Source organism: Giraffa tippelskirchi, chromosome 2 (assembly GCF_054371585.1).
Source record: "Giraffa tippelskirchi isolate mGirTip1 chromosome 2, T2T-mGirTip1v1.2.pri, whole genome shotgun sequence".
In the NCBI taxonomy this organism is placed as follows: domain Eukaryota; kingdom Metazoa; phylum Chordata; class Mammalia; order Artiodactyla; family Giraffidae; genus Giraffa; species Giraffa tippelskirchi.
Genome location: NC_137276.1, coordinates 210,899,450 through 210,907,974, shown reverse-complemented (window position 1 = coordinate 210,907,974; position 8,525 = coordinate 210,899,450). Strand labels below are relative to the sequence as shown.

The following is an 8,525-nucleotide window of genomic DNA, read 5'->3' as shown; positions in this document are numbered from 1 at the left end:
AGAGCAGGGCATGGAGCTGTGCTAGCCAATTTGGCAGCGTCCTTTTTTCAGCCCACTTGGCTGTGCACAGTATTCTGTCTGAGTTTGGGAAGATCTGTCTGCTTTTTTCCTTTGTAGAGAGGCAATGAGAAATGAGGCAATGGATTTGTCTTATACAACAGCCTGGAAAAATAGGCCATGGCCTAACAAATAAGAAGAGTTGCATGGCCTCATTCCAGGAGTTCCTGGCTGGGGACAGGGGGACAGGTTGAGGTGCCGTCTGATAAATTTTGGTTCCTAACTGCCCTCTTTCCTGAAACAAGTCTTGCTTAAAATAAAAGGTGGGGGTGGGCAGGAGGAAGTGTGGTTCCTTACCTAGTTCGATATTCCTCCATCAAGAATCAATATTATGCAGATTTAGAAGTCACAGGTCACATCATGTTTCCCTAAGCACAGCAGTCAACCCTATAGTCCTTGTATATGGCAGTGAGGTGTGATAAGGCGCAGGTGCTACCCAGTCCCAGTTGCTCCTCTTCTGAGATTTGGTTTAAACTATTTCCTTGTCAAACAAGCTCAAATGACAATACACTGTCCCTTTTTGCTATGTTTGTCTCAGCAAAGCGCTTTGTCCTTGTGGGATCTGCATGTTCCAAGATGACTTGTTCTATTTTTCTCCTTGTTGTTTTCTTTTCCAATCAGTGAGGGAGCCCCAGACATGAACTGTAACTGGGGTTTCTCACTCTTTACTCCACCCCTCTCTATAGACACACACACACACACACACACACACACACACACACACACACAACCGTTTTAATTGCCTTTTCCACTGATGACTGAGTGATGTCTTTCCTATCGGACACTCTTTGTTATTTTGGTTTGAAATTCAAGGAATAGGGGAGGCTGGGATATCATCAATCTCAGAGGCGGCTGGTCTGACTCAGCGTCTGCATCAAAAATAGTGCTCTAAAAAAAGGCAGTCTCCTCCTCACTGTGAACACCTAGATTTCTACCTTCCCGGGGCATCGTTCACTTAACTCCTTGACTGCCTGCCTGGGTTATGATGGCTGCAGACTGAATCTGTATTTCTTCATTTTGTAATAATGCTCCGCAGAGCTGCTTTATGGAGCTATTCACAGATGAGAGCGGTAACAAGCCCAACAGCCCAGCTCCCTTTTCTGTATTCTGTAACATTCTCATCTCAGCCACCACGCCTGGCAGCCGCACAATGAGTCCCTCCCTGCGTGTGTCAGGGAGATGGATGGTATCTGCAGTGTCTGCATCTCGGTGCTGACTCTGTGAGCTCCTGCTGAACCTTACCTCAGGACGCTTGACTCTGTGCTGTTGGATCAGAAAGGCAAACCGCCCCCTTCCAAGAAATGTCTTATTTTCTCCCAACACAAAATGCTTTAATGGAAATAATGACATGCATTAGGCACGTTGATGGATAGCACGTTGTACTTTCATCCTCCATATTCCTGATTATAGGACTCTTTGTTTTTGTCTCGTTGCTCCATTATTATTATTTTTTTTTTCAAAGCTGAAACAAAGAGACTACTAGTCTAGGTAGTGGTTCTTTGTAAGCATCTCCTACACCTCTGCTTTCTTATACTGTAAGGAATCAGAAAACGTAAATAACAAAGGATATTAATGAGCCCCTATTTCTTTATCAGAGAAGTAGCCAGTTAATTTTGGCTACTTTTGGTTCTGATCTAAACTGGCTGGGTTTTGTTTCAGCGTGAAATCAGTTCTGAACCGTGCACAAATGTACCACCGTGGGGTCTTTGGTAATGGATTATCAGTAAGATCTCAGTGATGCTAGGGCCATGTGGGCATATCTGAGCAAAGTGGAATTATGTGGGATTGGAACCAAAGGAAGAACAACAAGGACTATTTCTGCCATCTGCTTTCTAGAGCCGACTTCATGGGCATGTATCTCGTGTTGTCACACAGGGCCGCACACTTGGATGGGCAGTTTAATGCTCTACTAAGGTCTTCTTGAAATTCTTAATGATTTGTGAGTAAGAGGACCTGAAGATTCATTTTGCATTAGTCCAGTAAATTCTGCAGCCACTCCTGGTGCCAGGCACTGCTCTATGTTTAGTTGCTAGGAACAGGATTCTTCCTTGGTTTTTTCCTTCTCAGTTTTGACTGAGGTGAAGCAGGACAGACAGCAGCACAGGTGTTAGGACACTGAAGTGAGCAAGAGGTAGCCTGCCACCCCATACAAAAGGTTGTGCAGTAAGTGGCTATGAGAACCTGCTCCATATGTCCTGGACCCTTTGAGCAGATCAAGGGTCTCAAAAAGGTTTTGAGAGAAATGATGTGTGCAGGCATCTGTTCAGAGAGAGAGCAATTCCCTTGCTGTGAGTCCCCTTCCTTGTGGTTGGGATGATAAGGACTGGCTTCCCACGTGGCTCAATAGTAGAAAGCCTGCCTTCCAATGCAGGAGACGACAAGCAACGCAAGTTCAATCCCTTGATCAGGAAGATCCCCTAGAGGAGGAAGTGGCAACCCACTCCAGTATTTTTACCTGGAGAATTCCATGGATGGAAGAGCCTAGAGAATTACAGTCCATGAAGTTGCAGAGTTGGACACTATTGAGCTCACATGCATACATTTTATATTAGGGTATAGCTGATGAACAATGTTGTGATAGTTTCAGGAAGGCAGCAGAGGGACTCAGCCATACATAAACATATATCCATTCTCCTCTAAACTCACCTCCTCCCATCCAAGCTATCACATAACATTGAACTGAGTTCAATGTGCTATACAGTAGGACCTTGTTGGCTATCCATTTTAAATATAGCAGTGTGTACATGTCTGTCCCAAACTCACTAACTATCCCTTCCCTCCATCCTTCCCACTGGAAACTATAAGTTCATTCTCTAAGTCTGTGAATCTGTTTCTGTTTTGTAAATAAATTCATTTGTATCATTTCCTTTTAGATTCTGCATATAAGGGAAGCCATATAATATTTCCCTTTCTCTGTCCGACTTACCTCACTCAGTACGGTAATCTATAGGTCCATCCAGGCTGCTGCAGTTGACATTATTTCACTCTTTAATGCTTGAAGAAGATAAGAGACTTAAAGGAGACAGAAAGTACAGATATCTTACTCATGCTTGAAAAAGTTACAATGGACTATGGCTCAGATACAACTCATGCTTGGAAATCTATAAACTAAAGAGAGGCTAAATAGGGGATCAAAGGGAAGTGATCTAATTTGCTGGAACAAATGATGCTGAGCGTTGGCTGTGGGCCATTTGCAAGAGAGTTTTGATGTAGAACTATCTTAAGTCTCCCAAGGTCTATGTTGGGGCTTCTGGAGGCATGAGGAGCCCCTGGGGAAGGCTGTTCAGCTGGTGAGTAGTGGTTGATGCAGGAGTAAAGGATCTAAAATAGAAATGCATCTGCTGGGACCAAGAAAGCCATGAGAAAGATTGGCTAAAGAGGACATTCGAAAAGCCCCCTAAAGCAACCATGAGGACAAGGGTTGACTATAATCATTCCGGTGGCCTCCCTCTAAGAACTGTCAGCTTTAACTACCTGACAACCAGAAAGCACAAAGCCACTCAGGTATTACTTCTCTCTCTCTTCATCATTGATCCCTAAATGAAGCTAGGACTGGGAGAGATGATGAGCTGGAAGGGACAAGCCCCAGAACTCTTGCACCACTGTAAGTCCCAGCCTATAACAGGTGCCAGCTGGTTGAGGCGTTAAGTTGCATGTTAAATCAGGTTTGGAATTTTCACTGCTCTATCAGACTAAACATTCCCATGACTAAATTGAGCCTGTGCTCCAATTGAAAGTAATAGTTGGATCTCCTTTTACCTAATAACGAGAGGAAAGTCAGAGAAAGCTGTCTGAGTGTTCCCTCTAGGGACATGAGGAGGTTATATTTTCTCCCACTATCTCATTAAATCTTATTAAGTGATCCCAGTGAACATGCATCATGCCTGCTGACATATTGGTCACATCTTTATTACCCATCCAATCACTCAGGTGTTTTGCAGAAAGTACTATCCAAATGTCGGAAAGGAGAAAAATAAGAAACTCAGAGGTTAAAAGACCTTAGCAAATTAATAAATGATACAGCTGGAATTTAAAACCTGGTTGTGTTTTTTAAAGCTTATTCTTTTAATCATTAGACTCTCTTTCCTAAATTAGAAAAAACAAAAGCTAAAACCACCACCTATTAAGTACCCACTATATACCAGGATAGTGCTAATGGCCTCACATATATGATTATATTATTTACTCTTTACATAAGGCATAAGTTAGATGCACTCCTATCAGAGAAAACTGAGATGTACAGGGTTTTAATAACTAGTCAGTAACTAGTCTGAAACTACATGGATAGCTATTATAGGCCTGACCATAAATTTGTGCAGTTCATTAACAGAAAGAAATAGAGGTTGAGACAGAGACTAACTTCTCCCTCTTTTTTCTCTCAAATAAGTCATATCTTTGCTAAAACAGAGTAAGATGGAAGTCTTCCTAATCATATAGCCAGTCAAGCATGCATGCTAAGTTGCTTCAGTCATGTCCGATTCTTTGCAACCCAATGGTCTGTAGCCTACCAGGCTCCCTCTGTTCATGGGATTCTCCAGGCAAGAATACTGGATTGAGTTGCCATGCCCTCCTCCAAGGGATCTTCCCAACCCAGGGATCAAATCCATGTCTCTTAAGTCTCCTAAATTGGCAGGTGGGTTCTTTACCAAAGCCCTACCTGGGAACCCTTATAGAGCCAGTGGTAATCACCAAACAAAACTCAAAATAATTATTAGCTACTCATAGTCCCATGAAGAGGTACCATAAGTACAGAAAGAGAAAACTAACAGTCATGACAACCTTAGCCCATAATGAAGTAACCAACACTGCATGACTCACTGTCAGTGAAGCTGTAACATTAGAGAGAGGACAGCACTGTCCTATTTCCAGGAATATCCAGGGAAGTCTACATGGAAAAGGTGAGTCATTAATAATAGTTTTATATAAACAAGTTGAGAACAACAGAAAACATCCAGGTTGGGGAAGTGACAGCAATAGCAAAATCTCAGAACTGGGGATAGTATAACTAACAAAAAGAGAAAGCAGGAAAAGGTATTTTTTTTTTCCATGAAAGACTGCTAGTTTTTCTAGAAGAGTGGGCCATATGTTGAAGCTCCATTATTTATGCAGAGAGCTGCAGTCAGGACGATAGATATGAACATGATGTGATGGGAAATGATAGGCCAGGGATTAAGTTCTGTTTTTGAAATATTTGTCTGAGAGTGGTATGCTGAACTTCACCAGTGGTCCAATGGTTAAGACTCTACACTTCCAATGTGGGCCGCAGGTTGGATCACTGGTCTGGGAACTAAGATGCCACATTCTGTGCAGTTTGACCAAAGGAAAAAAAAAAAGAAAGGAAGAAAAGAAAAAGAAAATAGAGTGAGGTGACTAGAAATTTGTTAGAATTGCCCCAGTACAATATGGCACCTCATTTTAGCCCATGCAGAATGGACTTTTGGATTCTCTCGGTTTTCTTTCTGGAATGAGAGTAGAAAGAAATGGGGATGGGAGTAGAAATATTTGGAAGATAGATGTATGAATGTGTAGATTCCAGAGAAACACATATTTCTGCAAACTCTAAGGGAAGAGCTGTAGTCCTGAAACAATGTGGGACTTTTTATCATTTTATATTAAATAGTGCATTTAAAGCTCAAAGCTGAGTGAACAAATCACATGGTAAATTTTCAATATCTATAAGAGTATAGAGAAAAATTGTCATTCTGGTACTGGGAAGCATGACGTTGGTAGAAATAACAGTGACTTCAGTTGAAATTATGTTTTTTTCTTTTGAGGTACAATATTGCTATACGGAGAAAAATTTTATTTCTTTTCCTCTTAACATTTTTCTTTTTGGCTCTGCCGTGCAGCATGCAGGATCTCAGTTCCCCCACCAGGAATCAGACCCTCGTCCCGTGTGTTGGAAGTGCAGAGTCCTAACCACTGAACAGGGAAGTCCTTCTCTTAACATTTTAAAATCAGCATACAATGGTTACCTGTGTCACCTGTTCACAGTGGAATAGTCAAAGAAAATCCTGGATCTACTAAACACTTACGAGTGAATAACAGCTATTTAAAATCCCCCTAACATACTTTCTGGAGTTGGAATGCTACTTCGAAACTTATCATCAAAGGCTTTGTTGCAAAATGCCAGGATGCCATTGAATAAGTTAACAATGAGGCAGGGAGGGGACTTTTAATTTGTCTCAAACTTCTCTTACAGTATCTTGGTAACAAGCTCTGATGTATTCTTGTAGGGAAGGGGAAGGGAGGAGTGGTTGGCGAGGGGGAGCAAGTCATTGATGTGGTGCATTTTCCAAATCTCTCACTGGCAATATCCATACTGTAGTTTCTATTTGAAGTGTTGACAATGGAGGAAACATTACTGAGAATGGCTGTCATGGATCTGCCAATAAAGCTTGACTCACCCTTTCCTTTCACATCCACTTGTCTAGTATGTTTCTGACACAAAACAGCATCAACTCAGAAGGGGCGAAGTAAGGTTACCTAGGATCCCAGACAAATTTCTTTTAAGTTTGGCTTATTCCTTTGAATGATTTCCTAAAAACTGACCTTTCTGTTGGAGCATTTTCTAGAACAGTAGGATGTCTTATTGAAGCATGCATGGTGAGAGTCTTTGAACGCCCTTTCTCCCCCCACAGCTGTACAAGTCTACTTCGGCTTTGGACCAGAAAAAACAATGTGTTATTATTTTTCCTCTCCTCTGGAATATTCAATTTCCATTCTCATGAATTATAATTTAAGTGAAGCAAAGAAATATCAATGTATCTTTGAAATTAGATGTTAATCTGTGTTCTCACTTTAAAAAACACCTTTTTGTTAGTTTCTGTACCAGTCATCAGTCAACGACATCCCTGTAGGTATAATGCACACATGGCTAATTTCTTCAGGGATTTATACCTGAAATAAATGCATGCTGCCCTCACAAACCTGCTTCTTAATTGACAATAGATACAGTCAATGATTTGGTTAAAATTTCCTCAGGAACATCATGTACATACATGATTGCCAATTTTACCTAGGTTGAAATGATAAATTTCTATGACAACCTAATTGGCTCAGTTGCTTTGCTCAAAATGTAGGGTCTTATAGGTCCCTTTTTTTCATATTTTTTTCTTTTTTTAAAAAATAAAAACAAGATTTCAAGTCAAAATTATTGAAATAAATAGTATTTGAGAAATCTAACAGTGCAAATAAATGTGTAAGTCACAGAAGGAAAGAGGACAGAGTAGTCATGAACGAAGTGATGAAAGCATGAAGAGTTATTCTAATGAGAAGCTATGTTAGAAGAATTCTCAGGCATAACTGACACTCTTTTGGCCCTAAACTTTGTTACTGTCACTATCTCAATTCATTCTTGGTAACTTAGAATAGTTATATCACTGTCAGTAACCTGATGCCACACAAATGTCTCATCTTGTTCTCTGTGATTACTCTTGAGCCAAACAGAATTTATGTAAAAAACAAACAGAATCAAAGCTAACAGCATTTTATAATATATTTCTCTTCCTATCATTCATTTCCTTAATTTTTTGCATACTAACACTTTTCTCCTTCCAATATTGTTAGGATACAATGTTTGAGTCTAGTAACAATCATTACTAGATCTGATAGACAGAGTGCCTGATGAACTATGGACAGAGGTTCGTGACATTGTACAGGAGACAGGGATCAAGACCATCCCCATGGAAAAGAAATGCAAAAAAGCAAAATGGCTGTCTGAGGAGGCCTTACAGATAGCTGGGAAGAGAAGAGAAGCGAAAAGCAAAGGAGAAAAGGAAAGATATTCCCATCTGAATGCAGAGTTCCAAAGAATAGCAAGGAGAGATAAGAAAGCCTACCTCAGCGATCAGTGCGAAGAAATAGAGGAAAACAACAGATTGGGAAAGACTAGAGATCTCTTCAAGAAAATTAGAGATACCAAACGAACATTTCATGCAAAGATAGTCTCAATAAAGGACAGAAATGGTATGGACCTAACAGAAGCAGAAGATATTAAGAAGAGGTGGCAAGAACACACAGAAGAACTGTACAAATAAGATCTTCACGACCCAGATAATCATGATGGTGTGATCACTCACCTAGAGCCAGACATTCTGGAATGTGAAGTCAAGTGGGCCTTAGAAAGCATCACTATGAACAAAGCTAGTGGAGGTGATGGAATTCCAGTTGAGCTATTTCAAATCCTCAAAGATGATGCTGTGAAAGTGATGCACTCGATATGCCAGCAAATTTGGAAAACTCAGCAGTGGCCACAGGACTGAAAAAGGTCAGTTTTCGATCCAATCCCAAAGAAAGGTGATGCCAAAGAATGCTCAAACTACCGCACAATTGCAGTCATCACACATGCTAGTAAAGTAATGCTCAAAATTCTCCAAGCCAGGCTTCAGCAATACGTGAACCGTGAACTTCCAGATGTTCAAGCTGGTTTTAGAAAAGGCAGAGGAACCAGAGATCAAATTGCCAAT

The 8,525-nt window shown here is 40.8% G+C and overlaps 1 protein-coding gene across 3 annotated transcripts in view; it reads left to right on the top strand.

Annotated features, from left to right (window-relative positions):
* LOC145539140 (uncharacterized) overlaps positions 1-8,525 on the top strand; it is a 526,738-nt gene that overhangs the window by 484,421 nt on the left and 33,792 nt on the right. Inside the window, exon 7 of one of the 3 annotated variants that reach the window (XR_014077601.1) lies at positions 5,907-7,826. The exons of the other annotated variants lie outside the window; for them this stretch is intronic. The gene's annotated coding sequence lies outside the window, so the exon portion shown is untranslated. Of the gene's footprint in view, positions 1-5,906; positions 7,827-8,525 lie in introns of those variants that run through there. 3 annotated transcript variants of the gene reach the window in all.